Genomic DNA, 25,396 nt, shown 5'->3' with positions numbered 1-25,396 from the left:
GTCAGAATGGTATGTTTGAACCAGTCTCATGTCACGTGTGAAAGCATCTTTAAGAATGTAATTATTGATAGTGGAAGAATAATGACAGGTTATCCAGGGGCCAGTCTAGAGTAGCGTTTCATACTGATACTGTAACGGTCTGGCTCACAAATGTGACACACAATTCATTCAACCCGTTGTCTTGACACCATTTCTTCCTCAATATTTTTCTCTAAACTACTTTTATGCCCACCCGCCTGGTGATTGCGGTTTCCGTGTGCTACCAAGTCATGTGTGTTCCAGTCTAGCTGTATTATAACTCCTACTGGTGGGAGTGGCTTTAAAGCTGCAAAACCTGTTCTGCAACATTTCTCCACCTTCTTTCCCCAAAGTCTTTCTCCTCCCCTGCTCTTTCCTCACACCTATTTTGCTTCTGGGGCTCTTTCTGGGTGCTTGGACAGATGGGTAGAGAGAGTCTGCCTCCTGCATACCTGTGAATGGGGCTAGGACTGCTGCATCTCCTTTGAGTGCTGCAAAAAAGCATGATGAAAAAAGAAGGAAATGGGCGGGGGGGAATAAAAGCAAAAGCAAAGAAGTGTCATTCCTTTTCCCAGCAGGATTGGACCTTGCAAAGGGTTAATTTCTAAAAGAAGAGGTTCTGAGGTTTAGGAGCCATGCTCTCTGCTGTGAGCTGAGCGCAGGCAGGGGCAGGAAATCCATTGTTTTGGAGGGAAGTCTATTTTTCACTGCACACCTACGCACCTGTGCGGCTGTGAATAACCACACAATTTATTTTAAAACCTGTATTCCTGCACAGCTGCAAAAGTGTACCTGCACAGCTGTATTCCTGCACAGCTGCAAAAGTTACCAGACTTTTAAAAAGTAGAAACCTGAAATGGCAGCATAAGCTCCCACTTCTCCAACAGTTGCAGCACATGGGATTTCTTAGGATTATTTATTTAAGAACATAAGAATGCAAGAAGAACTATGCTGGATCAGACCAAGAGTCCATCTAGTCCAGCCTTCTGTTCACACAGTGGCCAACCAGCTGCCCACAGGACACCTACAAGCAGGACATGAGTGCAACTGCACCCTCCCACCCAAGTTCCCCAGAAACTGGTCTACATAGCCATACTGCCTCTGGAGGTAGCATATAGCCATCAGGACTAGTAGCCATTGATAGCCTTATCCCCCATGAATGTGTTCAATCCCCTTTTATATCCTTCCAAAGTGGTGGCCATCACTAGATCTTGTGGAAGTGAATGCCATAGTTTATGTGCTGTGTGAAGTACTTCCTTCTGTCTCTCCTGAATCTCCAATCAGCTTCATGGAAAGACCCTGGGTTCTAGTATTCTAAGAGAGGAAGAAAAATGTCTCTCTATCCACTTTCTCCAGACCATGCATAATTCTGTACACCTCAATCACATCTCCCCTTACTCACCTTTTTTCTAAGCTAAACAATCCCAGCTGTTGTATCCTTTCCTCGTAGGGGAGTTGCTTCAGCCCTTTTATCATTTTAGTTGCCCTTTTTTGAGCTTTTCCTAACTCTACAACGTCCCTTTTCAGGGGCACCATTCACAGTCTGTAGCCTGTATTTCCCATTCAGAAGAGCACAGTAGTGCTGTTTCAGGCATTCATATTAGCACAGTAGTTGCTTTCCCCATTCAGAGTTTGTAGCCTGTATTTCCCATTCACAGTAGTGCAGTATCTTGTAATCTTTCACAATATCCCAATGGTGTATGAGAGGCGAAAGGTGTGGGGTAAACTACAGGGGCTTAATTCAATGCTTCCAGTAAACTTCCCTGAGAAGGGGAGCATGGAAAAGGGTGGCAAACAAGCCTCTCTCATTCACAAAGCAGCACCTATGGGGTTGATGACGTTCAGTTCTACTCCTCTCACCCACCCTGAAGTATGGAGGTTTCAAGTGCTGTGCGACCTGTGAAAGAGGGTTTTTAGGGTAAAGATTACGTAGACTACGGCGAAAATAAGGGCAACGCTATTTGCGTTGCCCTTATTTTCGCCGTAGTCTACGTAAAGATTTATGTAGACTACAGCGACCAAATAAGGAATGCGAATGGCGGCTCCCTATGGGGGCCGCCATTAGCCGTACGCGCTTTTTTTTTTTTTAAAGTCACCCGTAATAGGCTACGTGACGATTTACGTAGCCTATCACGGCTGACTTTGCAAATCTAGCCGTGATAGGCTACATTAATCGTCACGTAGCCTATCACAGGGGCATTTTTTTTTTTTTTACTTTTATTGGAATGGCGGCGGCGGCAGCCGGTCGAAAGACCGGCTGCCACCTCTGCCCCTGTTGAAGACCTGCTGAACCGCCGCCGGGACCCGCCGCCGGGAGGGACATTCGGGAAAGGTAAGTCCCATCCCGGGGGGGGGGCGGGGGGCGCAGAGAATTTCTCCCCGAAACTACTTCGGGTGGCCAAATACATTGGCACTCAGCCCCCCGAGGTTTCGGGGAGAAATTCTCCCCCATCCCTAGTTTTGGGGGCCCTGTAGGACCAAAGTGATTTCATGAAAATCCGGATAGAACCACAGAAAGCACTTCTCATTCTGTTTCCATGTAGATGAAGCCCAGGTAAACAATACCTACCAGATCACCCCTGTTCACATGTTTATTGACACTCTTAAAGAACTCAGAAAGGTTAGTGAGACAGGATTTACTTGTATGGAAGCCATGTTGATTCTTTCTCAGCAGGGCTTGTCCTTCTATATGCTTACTAATTTTATTTTTACTAATGCTTTCAACCAATTTACCCGGCATAGATGTTAAGCTAACTAGCCTGTAATTTCCCAAATTTCCCTTGGATTCCTTTTTAAAAATTGGTGTTATATCTGGTATAGATGCTGATCTTAGGAACATGTTACATATTTTTGTTAGAAGATCAGCAATTTCACCTTTGAGTTCTTTAAGAATTCTAGGATGAATACCATCTGGTCCCATTGATTTATTAACTCCCAATTTTTCAAGAAGGTTGGGAACTTCATCATTTATCACCCGTATTTGCCTCAGTTTCTTAGGATCCCTTCTTGAAAACATCTGTTCAGGCAAAGATATCTGCCCTATATCTTCTGCAGTGAAGACTGATGAAAAGAATTCATTCAGCTGCTCCGCAATCTCCTTATCCTCCTTTAGTACTTCTTTTACTCCATTGTCGTCCAATGGCCCCCCTAGCTGCTTTCCTGCTTTTGATATATTTAAAGAATGCTTAATTGTTGGCCTTGATGTTGTTAGTGATATGCTCCTCAAAATGCTTTTTTGCATCTCTTATTGTCTGCTTGCATGTCTTTGTGCAACCTTATGCTCCCTTTTGTTTTCTTCATTTGCGGAAGACTTCCATTTTCTGAAGGAAACCTACTTTTCTGTAATTCCTTCCCTGACCTTGCTCGTTAACCATGTTGGTGTCCTCTTGGACTTGGTACTACCTTTCTAGCTGAGAATGTCGGCCACAAGACACATTCTATTACTGTGGTTTTGAGTAACTTCCAAGCATTTTGAAAGGATTTAACCCTCTTGACTCCCCCTTTCAACTTCCTTTTTACCAGTTCCCTCATTTTAGTTAGTTTCCTCCTTTGAAGTCAAATGTGACAGTGTTGGACTTCCTGGGCACCTTTCTACTTAAATATCTATTAAATGTGATAGGACTGTGGCCACTGTTACCAGTTGGTTCAACAATACTCATATCTTGTACTAGGTCCTGGGCATTTAGGATTAAATCCAGGGTCACCTCCCCTCTGGTTGGTTCCATGACCAACAGTTCTAGGGCACAGTCATTTATGGCATCAAGAAATTTAACCTTTTTGTCATGACCAGAGCATGCATTTATCCAGTCCCTCTTCTCAATTTTAATTTATATCTCTTTAAGCATGCCTTAGGATTGCCTTTGCATGTTGATCAATCAGAGACCAATTAATCAATTAAAGCTTTCCCAAATGATTAAAAAGTGCCCCTGATTAATCAGATGCCATTTGAGAAAAGGGACTCCCCATCTCCCTTTCTAAACTAGGACTTGCCATTTCCTTTCCCCAACCGGTGGGTTGGGTGAGAGGATGGGGAGAAGAAGTTAGACACATGGAGGCTCATAGATCTCTCACTATTGCTAATCCTTGCCTCACATTTTGGAGGAGCCAGCCCAGAAAGCAAACAGGACAGTTAGCCTGCCCCACCACCAAGGCAAGATGCCACACCAAGCACTTCCAACAAGCTGTAAGGCTGCAGCTCTGCAGATTTCCTTGGAAATGTGCTTCACTGAAATTAGTGGGATTTACCTCCTACTAACTGGTCCTGAAAGCATGTTCTTTCTCTTCAGAATGATTGCTTTGATGTATATGCACATTTAATTGATTGATTGACTAAAACCATAATGATTAATTACCTAAATTTTCTTTAATTGGGTGGCAACCCTAGTAGTAATTAAGAGTAAGTTATGGAATGGATTGTGTCTGGAAGAAGTGTCTAGAAGGCATATTTCATCCAGCCTAGTCTGTATCTTGTATAATTTTGTCTGCTACAAAATGCTATGTATGTTTGTTTTCAGAGTGACTATCTTTAAAATGTCTTCTATGGGAAAACAATTGTTCATAGAGACGAGTCAGAAAATTGCTTCCTTCTGTCTTTTTTTTTAATCTTGTGGAATGGCAGTAGATAAATTCCCACTTCCTTAAACAATAATATGCTGTGGGAATTTCTCTTGCCTCAAGGCAATACACTTAGAAAAGTACATTCAAATCCTCAGTCACATTAGGAGTCAGATAGTGATGTTTTTGGATTGGCTGAGTTTCTGAGGTTATCTCAAAATCTGACATTTCATGTTCCATTTTGGTTTTCACTTCACAAGTTGTCAGACCGTATACACAGCTTCAAGGCATAAGACCATTTGCCTTGACAATATCCTTTTCTATCTTGACCACCAAGATATTTCAGACCTTCAACCATTCCCACATTTGAGTTACTGTTTTTTTACTACTGTGCTTTGGTGAAGCCAACCCTTAGCCCTTTCCCAAGCAAATTAAAACATTTATCTAGAAAGCACCATTATTCATGTCAAAGGCTGTCTCCAAAAGGAGGAACATAAGCAGAGTTAGCAGAGACTGGTTATTAAAACATAGATTGATTAACTTTCCGAAATGCCATGTAGTTAAGAAAGGGCATGAACTTAAGCTATGTTGGGTCATCACTCACTCACACCTCATTCGGTGGGGACAGAGAGGGATGGAATCAGTACCTATCAGGTACCCTGTCGTATCAGGGTAAAGAAGGCTTAGGGCCTAGTTTATATCTGCAGCAGAATAAGGTGGTAATATGCTGAGGAGGTAGAACGGACTATTCCACTTCAGACTGCAGGTGATGGTTTGGGTTTTTTTATAGCTAGATGCATGCAGCTGAACAAGCTGTTCCTGCACACAGAGTCCACTGCAACCCCCCACGGGGAAGGGGTAAGTAGGATCATAGTCATTGCAGTCTCCCAGCGTGAGCAGAGACAGAGCACTCAGGGGCACTGCTCTGTTTTCTCTCTCCCTCACAAACACCTCCTGTGCATCCAGGTCCAGGGACTGTTCCAGCTGCTGACTATTGCTCATTGCTCTCTCACTCTCTCTCTGTCACTTCTTGCTTTCCAGAGGTCACTCTTCCTCTTCCACAGGTACGAGATCCATCCCACACCCTGTTCTGTGCAGACCATGAGGAAGACCCACTCCATGACCACTAGCAGTGATCATGATGCTTCTGGCTATTCCTCTGTGGGTTTGACAGTCTACTTGTTCCATGCAAGTTCCGTGATGGACAGTTACGCAACAGGTGGAGGTGTTCCTACCATGGAGCTATCTCCAAGGTCGAAGACAGCGCTCTGACTTCGAGTCTGGGAATCCATGTTCCCCCACACACACCTTCCCCTCACAGCCGGCATGGAGAGAACCACGCCAGCTTCCTCTCTGAGGTAGCAAACGCAACTTGGGAGAAGGAGTAATGGGGGCATGTCTGTGGGTGGGGTGGGGAGGGGAGGGGCTGGGTTATGCTGTACCTCTGGCCTATCCAGCCTCCTTCTGTCCCCCTCCACAGTGCCCAAGTTAGACGGGCAAAAAAGCCTGTCTAGCTAAAATGCAGAGTGGGAGGTACAGTGGAGACAAGCATCACCTTTGCCGCACCTCCCGTTCTGCACTGGATACTTGTAAGCCTCAGAGTTTGGACGTTTGTGAGCATCAAGGCTACAATCGATAGGAATTGTCTTAAAATACATTGCCTTTTTACAACTTCTTAATTTTAAATTAGAGATAAACAGATCTCTTTCCAGTGCATATCACTTTGGCATGTTTTAGCTATAATTCTGTTTTATCTCTGTTGTTGTTGTTCAGTCGTTAAGTCATGGCCGACTCTTCGTGACCCCATGGACCATAGTTAGGGATGTACGAAAGTCACTTACCTTTTCAAAGGGTGACATTCACAGTTGGGGGGAGGCGCTCCGTCCCTCCCCCTGAAATTCTGTCCGGCCGGGTCTGCTCTGCGGACATTCCGCGGAGCCGCTGGCCGGGGCCGCCCGCAGCCAGGCATCCGGCTGCTGGGCAGGCTGCAGGGACACAAGTGGCGGCTGCCGTAGCCGCCGCCATTTGCGTCCCTGTATTTTGCCGTGATAGGCTACGTAAAGATTTACGTAGCCTATCAGGGCAAACCCCCCACAAAAAACAGCAAACACAAATGGCAGCGGCTATGGCGGCGGCCATTTGCGTTCCCTTTTTTTTTTTTTTTTTTGCTGTGATAGGTTACGTAAATATTTACGTAGGCTATCATGGCCCCAAAACAAAAGGGAACACAAATGGCGGCCGCCATAGCCGCCATTTGCGTTCCCTTTTTTTTGCCGTGATAGGCTATGTAAATACATACGCAGCCTATCACGGCTTCCGCAGGGACGCAAATGGCATCCCTGCGTTAGCCGTGATAGGCTACGTAAGTATTTACGTAGCCTATCACGGCTATAGTGATGAAGCGAATGGCGGCCACGGCCACCATTCACAAGTCAGCGTGAACGGCAGCAGGTGGGTGTCCCGTTTCGTGCGCCTTTCACGGGGCGGGGGGCTTCGTTCCGCCATGGATTTCGGGAGGCCGAATGCACTGGCATTTGGCCTCACTGAGATCTGTGGCAGAATTCTCTGACATCCCTAACCATAGCACGCCAGGCCTTCCTGTCCTCCGCTGTCTTCCGGAGTGTGCTCAAGTTCATATTCATTGCATCGGTGATGCTATCTAGCCATCTCATCCTCTGCCGTCCCCTTCTCCTTTTGCCTTCAATCTTTCCCAGCATCAGGGTCTTTTCCAGTGACTTTTCTCTTCGCATTAGGTGGCCAAAATATTGGAGCTTCAGCTTCAGGATCTGTCCTTCCAATGAGCACTCAGGGTTGATTTCCTTTAGGATGGACTGATTTGACCTCCTTGCAGTCCAGGGGACTCGTAAGAGTCTTCTCCAGCACCACAGTTCAAAAGCATCGATTCTTTGGCCCTCAGCCTTCCGTATAGTCCAGCTCTCACAGCCATATGTTACTACTGGGAAAACCATAGCTTTGATTATACGGACCTTTGTCGGCAAGGTGATGTCTCTGCTTCTTACTGTGCTATCTAGGTTTGCCATAGCTTTCCTCCCAAGGAGCAAGCGTCTTTTAATTTCACGGCTGCTACAGTCACCATCTGCGGTGATCTTGGAGCCCAAGAAAATAAAATCTGTCACTGCTTCCATTTCTTCCCCTTCTATATGCCAGGAAGTGATGGGGCCAGATGCCATGATCTTCGTTTTTTTAATGTTGAGTTTCAAACCAGCTTTTGCAGTCTCCACTTTCACCCTCAACAAGAGGCTCTTTAGATCCTCTTTGCTTTCTACCATTAGGGTGGTATCGTGAAGGGGTTTTATCTCTGTATTAATCTGCAATTTTTTAAAATCCCTCCAAACATGTATTTAAATATGTATTTTAATAGTATGTAAATGTGCATTTTCTCTCAATATGTATTTTAAAGCATTTTTGATACATTTAAATTGCCAAGAACTGTGTGACAATGTTTGGAGAAGTGAGGAATCCGCATAGTTACGTTTTGATCTGAGAGCAGCAGATGAGGATATTTTGTTCAGAAATTTACAAAGACTGAAGCCCTCCAGTATCCCTGTTTTTGAATATATTTACAAGCAAGCCTTTGAACCTGTGAATCTTGCCATCCTCACTGAAGCCCAAAATGCATCGGGGAGAGGGCTGTACCTCAGTGGTAGAGCCCCTGCTTTCCATGCAGAAGGACTCAAGTTCGATTCCCAGTGTCTCCAGGTAGTACAAGGAAAAGCTTCTGCCTGAAACCCCGGAAAACTGCTGCCCATTGGTGTCGACAATACTAGGCTAGATGGACTCAGTATAATACAGTATTCCTATCATCCTGTGTTCGCATCTCCCCGACCAACACATGACAATTAGTCACCATTTATAAAGCCAACGGATCTGTGTCTTTTGCATGCCTACTGCTACTACATAGGTCTATTTAATTGTTTGACATATCTGGTGATCTGGCCAGAGGTATGGTTGCTCCTGAGGAATAGCCATCTATGATTGAAACTACAAAAAGGGGGTGTGGTCTTGCACTCACCCCCAATGATGTCTCTGTTCACTGATCTGTCAGTATGCTTTAAATTAGCCTTCTCAACCTGCTGCCTTCCAGATGTTTTGGACCACACCTCCCAGCATTCCTGAGCACTGGCCATGCTGGCTGAGGCTGATGGGAGCTGAAGTCCAAAACATCTGGAGGCCACCAGGCTGGGGAAGGCTGCTTTAAAGGGACACCTATGCACATCTACCTGCAGTTTAATTATATATGCAAGCATTCATTAGAATGTAACCCAGTGGGCTGTTTTCCTGAACCCAGTGTGGCTAAAATGGATTCATTCTGAAACCTGAGTGAATGCTTGTCAAAGAGCTTCTGTCAGGTTCTTTAGACTTCAAGCCGTACAATAGAAATGTGCTTTCATTTTGCCCTTTGTCTAAGAGCACCACTGCCTGAGCCTCTCATTTTTTCAGAAATCTCCTTTGACAAATCTACCCATTCAAAAGTTAACCTCAGTTTACTGAAATGAAAAAGAAAGTGATTGAACTTCAGTGCGGCCAGAGAATCAGTCCTCTCATTTGCCAACCACATATTAGTGCTGGATCTCTGTGGAATAAAATATATATGAAGCTACTGAGCTGAAGCTTCAAGCGGTAGAAGTGGTGTATATGCCAATTATATTTTTGCAGAAGTTGGAATTAGGCTAGTAATGGAATGGCAACAAATCGGATTGTGAATAGAATTAATTATCTACCAGGACAAAATACTTCTTTGTATGTATATTGGAAACGGATGTGACATTTCTGTTGCTTCAAGTCTGTTCTTAGCCATGTCTGACTTTTCTGCTTCCTTTTGTTTACTTCCATTATATACACCTCCATATTAAATTGTATCAAAGCAAGTCAGAAACCCAGCAGTGATGTGAGGATAAACCACTTTGTGCATACACACTCCAGTCTATCACAGCTGAGACACACACACACACCCCAGCTTAATAGTATTTGAAATGTGTGTACCAATTGTCTGAGTGCTCAAAACACTTCACATACATACATTACCTGGATTGGAAAGACTTCCATGTACACCACCTGAGTATCTCGGTGATTTGTGCAGTTCCACGTGTGATTAGCACACCAGGTCTAGGGCTTTTCTACATGAGGCTGTTAATTGCTGTATCTACTTCAGTTTTGTCACAGCGTTGAGATCAGCTCTATACAAACAGCTTGTCCTTTTCTGCTTTTCCACTACATAACCTGTAGGTGGAGCTGTGCTATACTGGAATAGCTCAAATATACAAGGAGAAACAGCACCATTTTCCCTGTTCTAAAAAACAAAACAGGCAAGTGCTCTGAAAAAACCGAAGCGAAACTGAAGGAACATGTGATCATCTAAAGAGTCCATAAACAACCATGAGTAAGGAATCATGACCACACAATAAATGCATCATGTAGAAAGCTCCTAAAGAGAGATGACATATAACCGGATCTTTGGAAGGGAGTAGGAAACTACTCTGCTTCCTGGGCCAATCAAGACCCACCCAAAAAACTCAGCAGATGGGGACCATGGGGGAAGGTGGATGCAACTCTCCCTGGTTTGTAAGCAGACCAGCATTCATCTTAGAACTGTGAGGCAACAGTTTATGCTAGTCATCAGCTTGATTCCCTAGATGTATATTTATGTAGGTTTCACAAGTCCTATTAAGTTAATTATTGATAGCGCTGTTAAATGTAATAATTTTGTTTGGGAGTTATTGTTTCTGATGCAGAACAACTGATTCTGTTTTCCCCGACCTCTGGGCACAACACCATCTACGTTTAACTTATTTCAGTTTTACAATTCTGTTCTCATACACACAATCTGAAGTATGTTATCTTTATGAAAATGTGTAGAGACAGCCAAAGCAGAAATGAAAATGTAGGGAATAAAATCTCTGAGGCAGTGTCTTTTGCAGTGTGTCATATAGACAGCTGGAGTTTTGAAAGGTTTATTTCCAAGACAAAACAGATGGGAAATTGATATTATAATTTTGAAGCCAATCTGAATGCAGAAACTATGATGACCAATCATAATTTTGATGACTTTATTTAGATTTATAGCACAACTCAGTGCAACTGTTCTTTATGGGTTACATCAATCATCTTTATTCAACAATAACAAAAGAACTACCCTGAGGCTCAGACCAAAGGCCCAAATGGCCCAGTGCTGTGTCTCCAACAGCAGCTACCCAGATACCCTCCTGCGAGCTTACAGATCAGGCATGGTAGAGATGGGAATGTCCTGTTGAGGCTCAGTTCTTGACTGTAATAGCCTTTGATAGATGTCTGTCATGAATGTGTAAAGCCTTGTATGCTAATGGCTATCAAAACTTCATGTAGCCATGAATCCCGTGTGCCAATTATGTATTTCACAAAGAACTTCATTTTGCTTGTTGAACTACTTAAGCATTGTCATTGGATGAAATGGAATCCATAGAGAGGATTCTCTGTCATTCATAGCTTTATAAACATATGCCTTCCTGTGGGGGGTTTTCCCAACAACAAGTATTTCCTCCTAAACTTTTCTTTATAAGAAAGACACTCCCATGCATCTATTCGATTTAGTTGCCTTTTTCTGTGCTATCTCTCTTTTTTGGGGGGTGAGACGGATCACAGTTTCACACAACATCCTGTAAGTGAGTGTACCATAGATTTAGAAATGACATCATGGTGGTTAGTTGTCTTATTTTCAGTTCTTTTCCTGTTAATTTCAAACACTGAATTTGCTTTTTTCACTACTGTGGCACACTGAGTTGATATTGGGCAGCATCCAACACTGTTGTGGCATTAGTGGAAATGAACACTAGCACAACAGGAAGCTAGTGCAACTGAAAACTAGCCCAAATTAGCTTTTCTGGAATGGGATGAGTCAGCGGAGCTCACATTCCTAAAGTGCTAATTTGGGGTAGTTTTCAGGGTTGTGCTAGCTCTCGTTCATTTCCGCTAGCACAATGTGCTTGGTGGTGGTAGGCTGCTAGTGCTAGATACTGCCCATTTTGAGTAACCTTTCTAGCATGACCCTGATCCTTTTTCCTTGGGTGGTTTTAGCCAATGTAGAATTTTTATCTTAGTGTGCATCACTTTGGCCTTATGTTGTGCCTTACCTGCCATCCTGTTGTTCAATTGAGCACTTTGAAGATAGCCTTATGGAGCAATTTATAATTTGCCTGGCATGTTACCAGCTTGAAAAATGTAGTGTCATTGGCAAACTTGGGTATCTCCATGATGGAAATGTAGAAAAGAATAAAATGCCATGGCTAAAGTGTGTGTATGTGTGGAAATTGTATATTTCCACACACATGTTTTTCTTTGGTAATGTCATTGCCTGACATAAAATGTCAATTTCCCAATGTTTCAGCTCTATCATCAGGTGGCATTTATAATAGGGAGGATTACTGAAGACTTAAATCCCATTTTGAAGCCATTTCAGAGGTTCGGGCAAGCATTTCCCCAACAGTTAAGGTTCTGTACTGGGAATAAGTCTCATTGAGTAGACATATATAGGATTGCACTACACATCTCTCTTACCAAGTAAAGAAAATATGTACTTTGAATTAACAGGTATTCTAATGTACTAGTACTTCAAAAATAAATTCACAATCCAGATAGCAGGTCTATACTGGAGCAGTGAGAGTACCATTAATGGAAATTCGTGTCTTTATATCCAGCAAAATCACTTGGTTTTCTCGCTCCAGCTCTCAACATGTCAGCCAATTTCTATGGCTTCCAGAAAGAGCTAACAGGATTCTATATCAATTATACTTCAATCTCTCTTGGACTTGATACAGTGACAGAGAGAGATGGAGGCATCATTAGCCAATTAAGTAGGAGCTCGGCATTCGTATTTTTCTAGGTCGTCACAGCCATCTTTCCCCACTTAGATATGATGTTCTTCTGTGTGTGTTTTTTTAATTTACTCATAGAAAATAAGAGCTGAACTAAGCATGTCAATTAGTCTAGTTATCAATTTCCCTGTGGCCAAACATTCTCTAGTGCATTAAAAAGATTCAAGTGCTGGGGGTACCATTCATTTCTTTCAAAAAGTATTGTTTTGCAGCGGGACAGACATCATTATGGCCAATTTTTCCTCTGCCTGTCTCACCTTTCCTTTACTCGCAGACAAATGCTGATTCCTGCTAATGAAATTCAGGTCCTTGCCTTGAAAGCCCTCATAATGCCCCTTTACCCAACAGTACCCAGGTTGTCTGGACATCACATATGTATCAATAGTATGAACTATCATGAGTCATTAGTGTTCTCAGCTCCATCCAATTAGAATAATCCCTCTAATTCCTTCATTTTCCCCTTTCCCATTCAGTTCTCTCCCTCTCCCTCTCCCTCTCCCTCTCTCTCATTCTGGGCAGTTGCATTATTTAGAAATGAACCCACAGGGCCACTTTGCCAGCTGACCTCTGTTTTGCTTAATACCCTTGCTAAGGCCCAAGTTCAGCTCCGTTAGGCTTTTAAGCGGAGACTGTGCTGGTTTCTGGGCAGTGGAGGGCCAGCCCTACCATTAGGAAGAGTTAGACATCTGCCTCAGGAAGCAGATGCTGGGAGATGAAGAGTGTCAGTGAGCTGGAGGAGAGAGAGCTGTGTGCCACATGACCTGTCCTGTCCCCGAAACTAGCCTGCTGCCCCAGATGTGGTAGAGGGCATTGTCCCATTGTTGGTGTTGAAGTTAGATACACCTCACAATCTGGTTGGCTTCTGTATGTAGAAAGGAGGCTTTGGTTAAAGCTCCTGTGGGAGGGTTTATAGAAATGTGCACACTCATTTATATATTTAGAAATGATACTATCTAAAATATGTGTTGTTGTTCTTTATTCAGTCAGTCGCTTTCGACTCTTCGTGACTTCATGGATCAGCCCACGCCAGAGCTTCCTGTCGGCCGTCGCCACCCCCAGCTCCCCCAAGCTCGAGTCCGTCACCTCCAGAATATCATCCATCCATCTTGCCCTTGGTCGGCCCCTCTTCCTTTTGCCCTCCGCTTTCCCTAGCTTCAGCATCTTCTCCAGGGTATCCTGTCTTCTCATGATGTGGCCAAAGTACTTCAGTTTTGCCTTTAATACAAAATACATTAGGGATTGTTCTTTTTTTTAATCCTTTATAATCTCTTTCTTTTCTTTTTAATTATCATCATCATCATCATCAATATTATGATACTAGGATTAGTAATATTTCTGGCTGGTTGACTTTAAGCTTTATTATTATATAGTATCTAAAGGGATTATAAGGCCAATGCAAATGAATTGTAAGCCTGCTTCCTTGTTATAAGCCTGAAGATACAATATTGAAATTGATTACTTATGGTGTACTGATTTGTAAGATTGGTAATATTATAGGTATAATTTCCAAGTAGAGTGATATTTGAAGTTTATGTATACTGTAGTTTAAATTTAAGTTTGTTATGTAATCTTTTGCTTATATTCTGCTTTGTTATCCTTTGTTTTTGTTTTTGTTTGTTTGTTTTCTGTTTCTTTCCCCTTTGTCCTTCTCTCTCCTTTTTATATTTTCTCTTTTCCTTCTCTCTTTCCCCCCCTCTATTTTATTATTGATGGGTCCTTTTAAGAATAATGTAATGTTGGAAACTGTAGAAGATGATTATGTTGTTGGTGTTCTTTATTTAATTTATAAAGATAAAAGTAGAATAAAAAGTATTATAAAAAAGAAAGAATGGAGAAGGTATGGGTAGCTTGTCTAGGGCCGTCCCTGGGGTAGTGGCTAAGGATCAAGGGGGTGTAAGACCACAGAACATGTATTTAGCCCCCCATTTGTTTTTGGTGCCAGGACTCAGCCCCCAAATCCCACAAAGTACTAAAATGCCTCTGAGCATATGCAGAGTGCCTTCCTCTCACCACTGAGTAGCACAACCCTCCCTCACACAAACAGGGCTAGAGGACTGTAGTTCCAGATCATAGGGATGGCTTTTGGACAGGACTGAGCTGCAGCACAACTTCATTGAGCAAGTACACACTGTCTTGGCATTGCGTTTCAAGACCTATCTATAATCAGACCATTAGAAACCTGTAAGAAATTACAGCTCCAGCTTCAAGTGCAAGTTCCTGTTGAATTGCTTTCAACTCCCCCTGAAATCCATCTAAGTCCGAGGCTCAGGGCCAATTTAGACATTATCTTTTTGCCACATTCTGCATGTGGCATGTTCCTCCCTTTTTCAAATGTGCCATGAGAATTTCTAAAACATGGACTTCACCACAGGATCCATCTCCAAATATGAATGTTAAAGCTCATGGATATGACCATGGATGAGATTTATATGCTGTCATAGTTGTTGCCTCCAGGCATACAGAACCATGTATCTACCCATGCCAGCAAAAACGGTTGTATGAATGTATTTCTGAATTGGCTATTTGAGTTCTGTTAGAAGTAAAGAGAAATGTTTCCAACTTTGGTGCTCTAAATATATACTGTAGAGGTCAAACTATGACCTGGTTTGCATGTCACAACAATCCAGAGTAGGGGTTGTGTATAAATTGTCATTGAATCATAGGTTGTCATTACATGCGCACCCTGCACTATGGTTTAACCATGGGTTGTTAACCATGAACAACCCAGAGTTCGCAACCCAGCAACAAACCATGGGTTCTCTTCCTGGGTTATTCGTGGTTAACAACCCATAGTTAAACCATAGTGCAGAGTTCACACATAACTACCTACAATTCAACAACAATCCATACTCACCCCATACTCTGGGTGGTTGTTACATGCGAACCAAGTCTATGTGTTGCATGCAAATGATAGCCTTTTCTTTTGTTTGTGAGGATATTTTTGATAGCAGAGAAGGGGCCTAATGTGTTTACGTGCTTTATTCCCCATGGCGGGAAAGCTGCTTGAGGGGGGGATTTGTAGTGGGAAAAGGGCTCTCCAGTCTATGAGCATTTCTACATGAGGCTTTTACTGTGCACTCGTGATTGATCACTCATGTATTTTTGCAGGCCCCTTACATGACATCACCAACCTCCAGGGCCCCTCCTGTCCCTTCTGGCCATTATAGCAGCTTAATGCTCTATGGGGAAAACATGGTAAGAGACTTCAAAGTGCAATAACCTTCCCATGAAAATCTGGAGTCACACTATATTGCAGCACCATCTAGTGGCTGCATAGTGAAACATATAGAATGTGCCCAGAAAGAAAGAAAAACAACAACAGATGAAACCATGTGAAAAGGAGCTGAACTGAATCCTGCAAGGAATCAGGAAGCAGAAGCCCCAATAAGGGTGTGGGATTTTAGCCTGGTGTAGAAATGCTCTATGTCTGGTTTAAAGATAAAGAACGATAAGAAGGGAGAGCACTGAGGGGCTTTGGAGTGGCCCATCAACAGTTAGCAGCACCTGGACAGCACCCTGAGCAGCCACACAGGTCACCTGGCCCCAGTCTTTCCCAATATGTATTTCTATTTACATTGTAGTTATTTCAGAATTTTCATTTATAAATGAGCACAAATTCTACACAAATCTGTGTCCTCTCTCATCTTTTTTTGGTGATGCACTCCCCTTTTGGGAGGGGTTGGAGGGAGGGCACTGCATAAGTGGCCACCTTATAAAGACTTGGAAGACTGGCCAGATAAATGGACATGAGAAGCATAACAGACAGTGGGTAAAATAATTGTAAATGATGTTGGGGAAACAAATGTTAATTTAATATTTCATTGCTTCTCTAGGTTGACTTTGAGAGGAAAATGCCAAATAAATTTTTAATAAACAGAAAACTAAATAATACATTTGATAAATTATACATGGAAAAAATATCCAAAATATTAAATATTGATCTGGTACACATACTTTAAAATATTACTTATTAATAAACATTTTCCATGCAGCATTTGCACAGCTGGGAGAGTTCTTTCTATGAAATTCTATTCTCTCAAAATGACAAGTTTATGCTTTAGTGGCATCTGGACTATCGTCTGCTCCCATTTTAAAACATTTTATTTTAGCACAGTGCCATTCCAACTCAAAGTGGGCAGGGGAAACCACGAATAATCACTAGAAGCAAAACTGCAATACTTTGTCATTGTTATACATTTGGGTGAGTCTAAATTACCTTCCAGGTGTCCCTTACAGCCTGGTGCCTCTGATTATGAAGAGATGCAGGATCTTCCCCACGCCCCCAACCCTGTAACTCTGGAACTGGCAACCTTTTGTTCTTTTAGGCCAATGTGCACTGGTGCAGTTAGGAAATTTTAGGCCCTGGACTTGATAAGCCTTATGAGGGGCGCTTTAGATGGCCACCTGTTTCCCGCCTCCCAGCTGAGCAGAGCAGAGCAGAGCAAGCTGCTCCAGCTGGTCCAGGGACTACAGAAGCAGGCAAGCTCCCAGAGAGCGAGCAAACAGAGTGAGCGAACAGGGGGAGCAAACAGGAGTTGGCCAGGGGAGTTGCAGTGGTTGAAGAGACAAAGGAGACAAAGGAGACAGAGGCTAAGAGGTAAGTGGGTTGCAGGAAGCCCAGGGCGCTGCCCTTTATCCTTCTGATTGGCTGTGAGCTCACCAGGTGCTTCTGAGAGCTCCAACTGAATTGGAGGGGTGTGGCCTGAGTACTCCCAGCAGCTGACTGGGCGGGAAGCTTCAGTCTGTTTCCCGCCTCCCAGCTGAGCAGAGCAGAGCAAGCTGCTCCAGCTGGTCCAGGGACTACAGAAGCAGGCAAGCTCCCAGAGAGTGAGCGAACAGAGCGAGCGAACAGGGGGAGCAAACAGGAGTTGGCCAGGGGAGTTGCAGTGGTTGAAGAGACAAAGGAGACAAAGGAGACAGAGGCTAAGAGGTAAGTGGGTTGCAGGAAGCCCAGGGGGCTGCCCTTTATCCTTCTGATTGGCTGTGAGCTCACCAGGTGCTTCTGAGAGCTCCAACTGAATTGGAGGGGTGTGGCCTGAGTACTCCCAGCAGCTGACTGGGCGGGAAGCTTCAGTCTGTTTCCCGCCTCCCAGCTGAGCAGAGCAGAGCAAGCTGGTCCAGGGACTACAGAAGCAGGCAAGCTCCCAGAGAGCGAGCGAACAGAGTGAGCGGACAGGGGAAGCAAACAGGAGTTGTCCAGGGGAGTTCGGCAGGGGAGGTCAAGGGGGAGGCCCCTAACATTTTTTAAAATTATTTTTATTTTTTATTTTAACTAACTTTTATCCATTTATTTGTCTTGTAACACATACTTTCACACCAGTGGAACTCTGCTTTTAACCTCTACTGAGTAGAGGAGCAGGCACAGGCTAGTCTAGAACAATCACAAAGCTAGACACAAAAAGGGAACAGAGGCTATGGAAGGACAAGACTCTCCAGTGGTGGTGACCTGCAAGGTGTGTGCAATGTTTGTTTTCTTGCCTGAGAACAACATGGCCTACACCTGCAACAAGTGCAAGTTGATCACGCTGCTGGAGGAAAAAGTAAGTGGACTGGAGCGGCAACTGTCGACCCTCCGGGGAATAAGAGAACAAGAAGAGTTCTTGGACAGAATGGGGGAACTACAGCAGCAAAGGGCAGACCAGAAGCTTGAAGAGCAACAGCAAGATGAGGCAGTGGGAAATGTTGAGGTGAAGAAAAATGGAATAGAGGATACTCCTTGGAAAAGGGTGACAGTTAGGAGAAGAAGAACTAGATGCCACTCTGCACCAGTGGAAGCAGTGGAGCTGTGGAACCGATTCCAGGTACTTGCAGATGAGACTGGAGGACAGCCTGCAGAGGAAGAATCACAGGGGAACCTGCATGAGAGTGAGCAAGAGGCTGAAGGTCAGTCAAACAGAGGCGATGAAACCCAGGCCTACAAGAAGAAGAAGAGAAGAGTGGTAGTAGTGGGAGACTCCTTGCTGCGTGGGATCGAGACCCAAGTATGTCGCGACGACCCATGGACTCGCCAGGTATGTTGTCTCCCAGGAGGACGGATTAGAGACGTGACTGAAAGGTTGCCTGCACTCATAAAGCCCACTGACAGGCGTCCCTTTCTTCTCATCCATGTGGGAACAAATGATACTGCCAAGAGGAGCTACGAAGAGATCACGTCAGACTTTGAAGCTTTGGGAAGGAAACTCAAGAACTTTGGGGCCCAGATGGTTTTCTCATCCATCCTTCCAGTAGTTAGAAGAGGGATAGAAAGGGAAAGAAAAATACTCCCGGTGAATGACTGGCTACAAAGGTGGTGCCAACGAGAGAGATTTGGATTCTGGGACCATGGGCTATACTTCCTGGAAGACGGGCTGTTGGCTAGGGATGGGTTGCACCTCACAAAGGCTGGGAAGAATGTGTTTGGCCACAGCATGAAGAACTTCATCAGGAGGGCTTTAAACTGAATCCTACGGGGAAGGGAGATGTAATGTTGGGGGTAACAATGGACATAGGCGCATGCACTGCAATGGAGAGAACAGCTCTGATAGCGCCCAATAATAGTCTTCAGACACATGTAGGAAGAAAGCCAGACTATGAAGCATATGGTCTTCGATGTCTATATACTAATGCCCAGAGTATGGGAAACAAACAGAACGAACTTGAACTCTTAATACAAGAGGGAAATTATGACCTGATAGGTATAACTGAGACTTGGTGGGATGACTCTCATGACTGGAATACAGCAATGGAAAGATATAACTTGTTCAAAAAGAACAGGAGGAACAGAAAGGGAGGTGGGGTTGCACTGTATGTGAAAAATTCATATCTCTGCACAGAAATACAGGAGGAGGAGCTTGGTAGCCCCATCGAGAGCATCTGGGTTGAAATAAATGGAGCAAAGAATAAAAGGAACCTGGTGGTCGGAGTCTACTACCAGCCACCCAATCAAGGAAAAGACAAGGATGAAACTTTTGAAAAGCAAATAGCCAATGTTTTAAGGAAGCATGATGTAGTAGTAATGGGGGACTTCAATTTCCCCGATATTTGTTGGGAGACAAATTCTGCAAAACATGGCCCTTCCAGGAAATTCCTGACTTGTGTGGCGGATAACTTCCTCCTACAGAAAGTAGAGGAAGGAACTAGAGGATTGGCTATCCTTGACTTGATCCTAAGCAACAGAGATGACTTAGTGGATAAAGTAGCAGTTACAGGAACTCTGGGGGAAAGTGACCATGTTGTACTTGAGTTCTTGGTTCTAAGGGAAGCAAAAGCCGAGTGTAGTCAAACGCGTACCCTGGATTTTAGGAAAGCTGATTTTCATAAACTCAGAACAATGATCAGTAAGGTCCCATGGCAAGCGATGCTAGCGAGAAAAGGAGTCCAAGATGGGTGGGAGCTTTTAAAAAAGGAAATTCTCAAGGCACAATCACAAGCAATTCCAACAAGAAGAAAAGGTGGAAGACAACAGAAGAAGCCAATGTGGCTTCACAAAAAGCTTAGGGATGACCTGAAAACAAAAAAGGACACATATAGGAAGTGGAAAGAAGGCCAAGTAACAAAGGAAGAGTACAGGCAGATAGCACAGAATTGCAGGGATGGCGTCAGGAAGGCTAAAGCTGAGAATGAGCTGAGGTTAGCAAGGGATGTTAAAAACAACAAAAAGGCTTTCTTCAGCTACGTGCATAGTAAAAGGCAGAGGAAAGAAATGGTGGTTCAGCTATTAAATAAGGATGGCAAAACAATAACAGATGACAAAGAAAAGGCAGAGGTACTCAATTCCTACTTTAGCTCAGTCTTCTCCCAAAAGAGGGTCTATGACCCCCCTGGCAAAGGCGAAGTACAGGCTGGAGGGGCAGGGTTGCAGCTGGAGATCGACGGGCATATGGTCAAGGAACACCTCATTACTATGAATGAGTTCAAATCTCCAGGGCCAGATGAACTGCATCCTAGAGTCATAAAGGAACTGGCAGAAGAACTCTCAGAACCGCTGTCTATTCTCTTTGAGAAATCATGGAGGACGGGGGAAGTGCCAGATGACTGGAGGAGGGCTAACGTTGTCCCTATCTTCAAAAAGGGTAAAAAGGAGGAACCTGGGAACTACAGACCAGTTCATCTGACATCAATCCCTGGGAAAATTCTGGAGCAGATCATAAAGCAATCCATCTGGAAGCACCTTGACAACAATGCCGTGATTACTCGAAGCCAACATGGATTTGTCAAAAACAAGTCCTGCCAGACAAATCTGATCTCATTTTTTGATCAAGTAACCTCCCTTGTAGACCGTGGGAATGCTGTAGACATCATATACCTCGACTTCAGCAAAGCTTTCGACAAAGTGCCCCATGATATCCTGATGAGCAAACTAGCTCAAAGTGGGCTAGATGAAACAACGATCCGGTGGATCCACAGTTGGCTACAGGATCGGACTCAAAGAGTGCTTATCAATGGGACCTTCTCAAACCGGGGAGAGGTAATGAGTGGGGTACCGCAGGGCTCAGTCCTGGGCCCAGTGCTCTTCAACATTTTTATTAATGACTTGGAGGAGGAGGTGCAGGGAATGCTGATCAAATTTGCAGATGACACAAAATTGGGAGGGATAGCTAATACTTTGGAAGACAGAAACAAAATTCAAAGTGATCTGGATAGACTGGAGCGCTGGGCAGAAAACAACAGAATGATATTTAATAGGGACAAATGCCAAGTTCTGCACCTAGGAAAAAGAAACCAAATGCACAGTTACAAGATGGGGGATATGTGGCTCAACCACACTACAAGCGAGAAGGATCTCGGAATTGTTGTTGATCACAAGCTGAATATGAGCCAACAATGTGATGTGGCTGCAAAAAAGGCAAATGCTATTTTGGGCTGCATTCATAGAAGAATCGCTTCCAAATCCCGGGAAGTACTAGTTCCCCTCTACTCAGCACTGGTTAGGCCTCATCTGGAGTACTGTGTCCAGTTCTGGGCACCACACTTTAAGAAGGATGCAGACAAACTGGAGAGGGTTCAGAGGAGGGCAACAAAGATGATCAGGGGACTGGAAACAAAGCCCTATGAAGAGAGACTGAAAGAACTGGGCATGTTTAGCCTTGAGAAGAGAAGACTGAGGGGAGATATGATAGCACTCTTCAAGTACTTGAAAGGTTGTCACAGAGAAGAAGGCCAGGATCTCTTTTTGATCATCCCAGAGTGCAGGACACGGAATAATGGGCTCAAGGTACAGGAAGCCAGATTCCAGCTGAACATCAGGAAAACCTTCCTGACTGTAAGAGCAATACGACAATGGAACCAATTACCTAGGGAGGTGGTGGGCTCTCCCACACTGGAGGCCTTCAAGACGAGGCTGGACAGCCATTTGTCAGGGATGCTCTGACTTGGATTCCTGCCTTGAGCAGGGGGTTGGACTCGATGGCCTTGTAGAACCCTTCCAACCCTACTATTCTACTATTCTATGATTCTATGTGTATTACTTCAGTTGTGAAGCACACAACTCACATTTCTCTTCCCTCTCAACTGCCATTCCATGCTTTATAACTGCTTCTACATTCCCTATATGTTAAAATGTTTGCCAACCTGATAAAAAAATACTTTCACATGTTAAATTCACTTAAATCAAGCAGCAGCTCAACAACAGGAATGAAATGGAGTTTGCTTCTGCTGCCCTCATCACCTGCTGAACTCTGTGTGGTCATTTGGGGGGAGGGGCTCAGCTGTGGGACTCTGGACTTTGGCCCCAAGAGCTGACCGTAGTGGCACCACTGCCAAGGGGAGTGGGTGAGTGACACCTGTGTGCACAGCATGAAGTCGGGCTCTGCTGGGTGTGGATGTAAGATGGAGGAGATAGCTGATGATGAGCTTTTCTACATGAGGCTGTTCATCACTGTATCTACTTTTGGTTTTGTCGCAGAATTGAGAGCCCTCTATACAGAGAGCTTCTCCTTTCCTGCTTTTCCACTATGTAACCTTTAGGGGGCACTGTGCTATGGCAAAATAGTGCAAATATTGTTGTTGTTGTTCAGTCGTTCAGTCGTGTCCGACTCTTCGTGACCCCATGGACCATAGCACGCCAGGCCTTCCTGTCCTGCGCTCTCTCCCGGAGCGTGCTCAAGTTCATATTCATTGCATCCGTGATGCTATCTAGCCATCTCATCCTCTGCCGTCCCCTTCTCCTTTGGCCTTCAGTCTTTCCCAGCATCAGGGTCTTTTCCAGGGAGTTTTCTCTTCGCATTAGGTGGCCAAAATATTTGAGCTTCAGCTTCATTATCTGTCCTTCCAATGAGCACTCAGGGTTGATTTCCTTTAGGATGGACTGATTTGACCTCCTTGCAGTCCAGGGGACTCGTAAGAGTCTTCTCCAGCACCACAGTTCGAAAGCATCAATTCTTCGGCGCTCAGCCTTCCTTGTAGTCCAGCTCTCACAGCCATATATTACTAGTGGGAAAACCATAGCTTTGATTAGACGGACCTTTGTCGGCAAGGTGATGTCTCTGCTTCTTACTATGCTGTCTAGGTTGGCCATAGCTTTCCTCCCAAGGAGCAAGCGTCTTTTAATTTCATGGCTACAGCCACCGTCTGCGGTGATCTTGGAGCCCAAGAAAGTAAAATCTGTCACTGCTTCCATTTCTTCCCCTTCTATATGCCAGGAAGTGATGGGGCCAGATGCCATGATCTTCGTTTTTTTAATGTTGAGTTTCAAACCAGCTTTTGCACTCTCCTCTTTCACCCTCAACAAGAGGCTCTTGAGATCCTCTTCGCTTTCTGCCATTAGGGTGGTATCGTCTGCATATCGGAGGTTGTTGATAATTCTCCCAGCAATCTTAATTCCGACCTCTGATTCATCCAACCCGGCATTTCTCATGATGTACTCTGCATATAAGTTAAATAAGCAGGGTGACAATATGCAGCCTTGTCGTACTCCTTTCCCAATTTTGAACCAATCGGTTGTTCCATGTCTGGTTCTTACTGTTGCTTCTTGACCCTCGTACAGGTTTCTCAGGAGACAGGTAAGGTGGTCTGGTACTCCCATCACTTTCAGAATTTGCCACAGTTTGTTGTGATATACAAATATAGTGCAAATATACAAGTAGGAAATTACTTTTTCTTTTGCTTCCAGAAATAATATCCCATTTTCCCTGCTCTTAAAAAAAACAAACAAAACACCCAGGAAAGTTCTCTTAAAAAACAGGAGTGAAACTGGAGGTTCACAATGTCATCTAAAGAACCTGAAAATAACCATGAGTAGGGAATCAGAAGTGCATGATAAATTTTCCTCATGTAGAAAAGCTCACTGATTTACTCAGTCAGACGAATCACATGTGGTACAACCTCAGTTCTCCTGAGGCTGCACCACATTAGACTGGGAGTGGGGAATTGTATATGTGAATACTCTGCCATGTAAAAAGCCTCACTTCAGATAGAAAACTAGCACCTCTAAGAAAAAGCTAGGCTAAGCCCCTTACCTCTGTAGTGCTAGCTTGTAAAGCACATCCACACTCAGGGTTGTATACTGTGAGGAGACAGCCCAAAATAAATAACTAGACAGAAATAATAGATTCAATATCATATATAAACTGAAGGATGTGGGAACTCTTTATCAGCAGTTTTTGTTGCTGGTTCTGATTGAGATTGTTTAGTGGTAAGGGTGAAAAAAAACCATGCTTCCCCCTCCCTTGTCCATTTTTAAACATTATTTAATCCAGGAGGAGAGCAGCACAAATTAAAGCATTTTCATGGGGAAAAAATAAATTGAGAGAGGGAGAAAGACATTTATTTTCTAGCCTGCGTAGCAGCTGCAAGTATTCTCAAGTGCAGACTTCAATAACAAGCTGGAAGGGGACAGAGGATAAAATGGATTCCAGATTAATCAGGCAACAGTGCTGCTCTTGTAAATGAAAATGGGGAAAGCAAATGCCAACGAAAGCCACTTCAACAGAAAGTGCTGGGTAGGGAGAGAAAAAAACCATTAAAAGGGATATATTTCTGTATGTCGCAAGGCAAAATCTATTTTTTTCAAATATGTGCCTAAATCCTCTTGAACAAATGAGCGAAGGAGTTATCTCATTGACCAAGGCAATAATGACACTTCAAGAAGAAACAGAAAATTAGTTGTGGTGGGGAACTTTTTAATAGACCTTTTTTCACACCATTTTTTCCCCAACAGTAAATTTGTGTCATGAGATTAGAATTTCTATTGCTTATTTTTGAGGCCTGAATGAAAGACTTTTACCCATTGTCCTGAAGCCCTATCCCCTGACCACCCCAAGTCTGATCCTGGAGTCCTTGAATTGGTAACCCTCATATTTTAGACAGTATGGGCAGTATCCTATTTGACACTACCACCAATGTAATTACGTTGCACTAGTGTAAATGACCTCACAATGCCAGTAGTGCTTGCTGGGCCAATGGGTTTCCCCAGAAAATGATCGCTTACACTAGCGCAATGTAATTTATGTTAGTGCCAAATAGGATACTGGTCTATGTGATCTGAGGATTGCTATCAGAGTGTGAAGGCCTTTTGCTTTATGCCGGTTGATATGGCATTCTGACATTGGGAATCTTGGCACAAATTTCAACAATGTAAAATATAAAATTGATTGGTCAGCACAATCCATGATAGTCAATAGGTTTACATTCTTTCTCGCACCTTTGCCACAAGTATAACGGAGGTTAAGGCTGGAGGGAAGTTATTCCCCCGCTCCCCTCGGAGAGTTGTAGGAAGTTTGAAGCAGGGATCACTGGTTTCCTCTCTGATAAACAGGATTTGCAGGCTTTGTACTATTTTTAACACCTGCAAAACTGGTTTGATCAGAGGCAACCATGGTAGAAAATGTGTGATTGGGGAGTGAAATGTCTCTCAAGCCACTTTTAGCATTCTTACAAACTATTGTCAGTTTCCAGCCTAACTTTCTTTCAGATAAAAATGTTATGCTATGCTATCCATTAGAGGACAGGAAATATGAGCTTTTAATTATGGATTTTCA

General features: G+C 43.8%; 1 long non-coding RNA gene across 1 annotated transcript in view; it reads right to left on the bottom strand.

Annotated features, from left to right (window-relative positions):
- Positions 1-10,626: 10,626 nt before the first annotated feature.
- LOC146359122 (uncharacterized) overlaps positions 10,627-25,396 on the bottom strand; it is a 38,116-nt gene continuing 23,346 nt past the window's right edge. The window contains exon 3 of the long non-coding RNA XR_014787196.1: positions 10,627-13,655. This is a non-coding gene — a long non-coding RNA (uncharacterized LOC146359122). The remainder of the gene's footprint in view (positions 13,656-25,396) is intronic.

This window comes from Heloderma suspectum, chromosome 1 (assembly GCF_057233095.1).
Source record: "Heloderma suspectum isolate Gila_16-S chromosome 1, 16-S_ref, whole genome shotgun sequence".
NCBI lineage: Eukaryota > Metazoa > Chordata > Lepidosauria > Squamata > Helodermatidae > Heloderma > Heloderma suspectum.
This window is presented reverse-complemented; position numbering and strand designations above follow the sequence as displayed.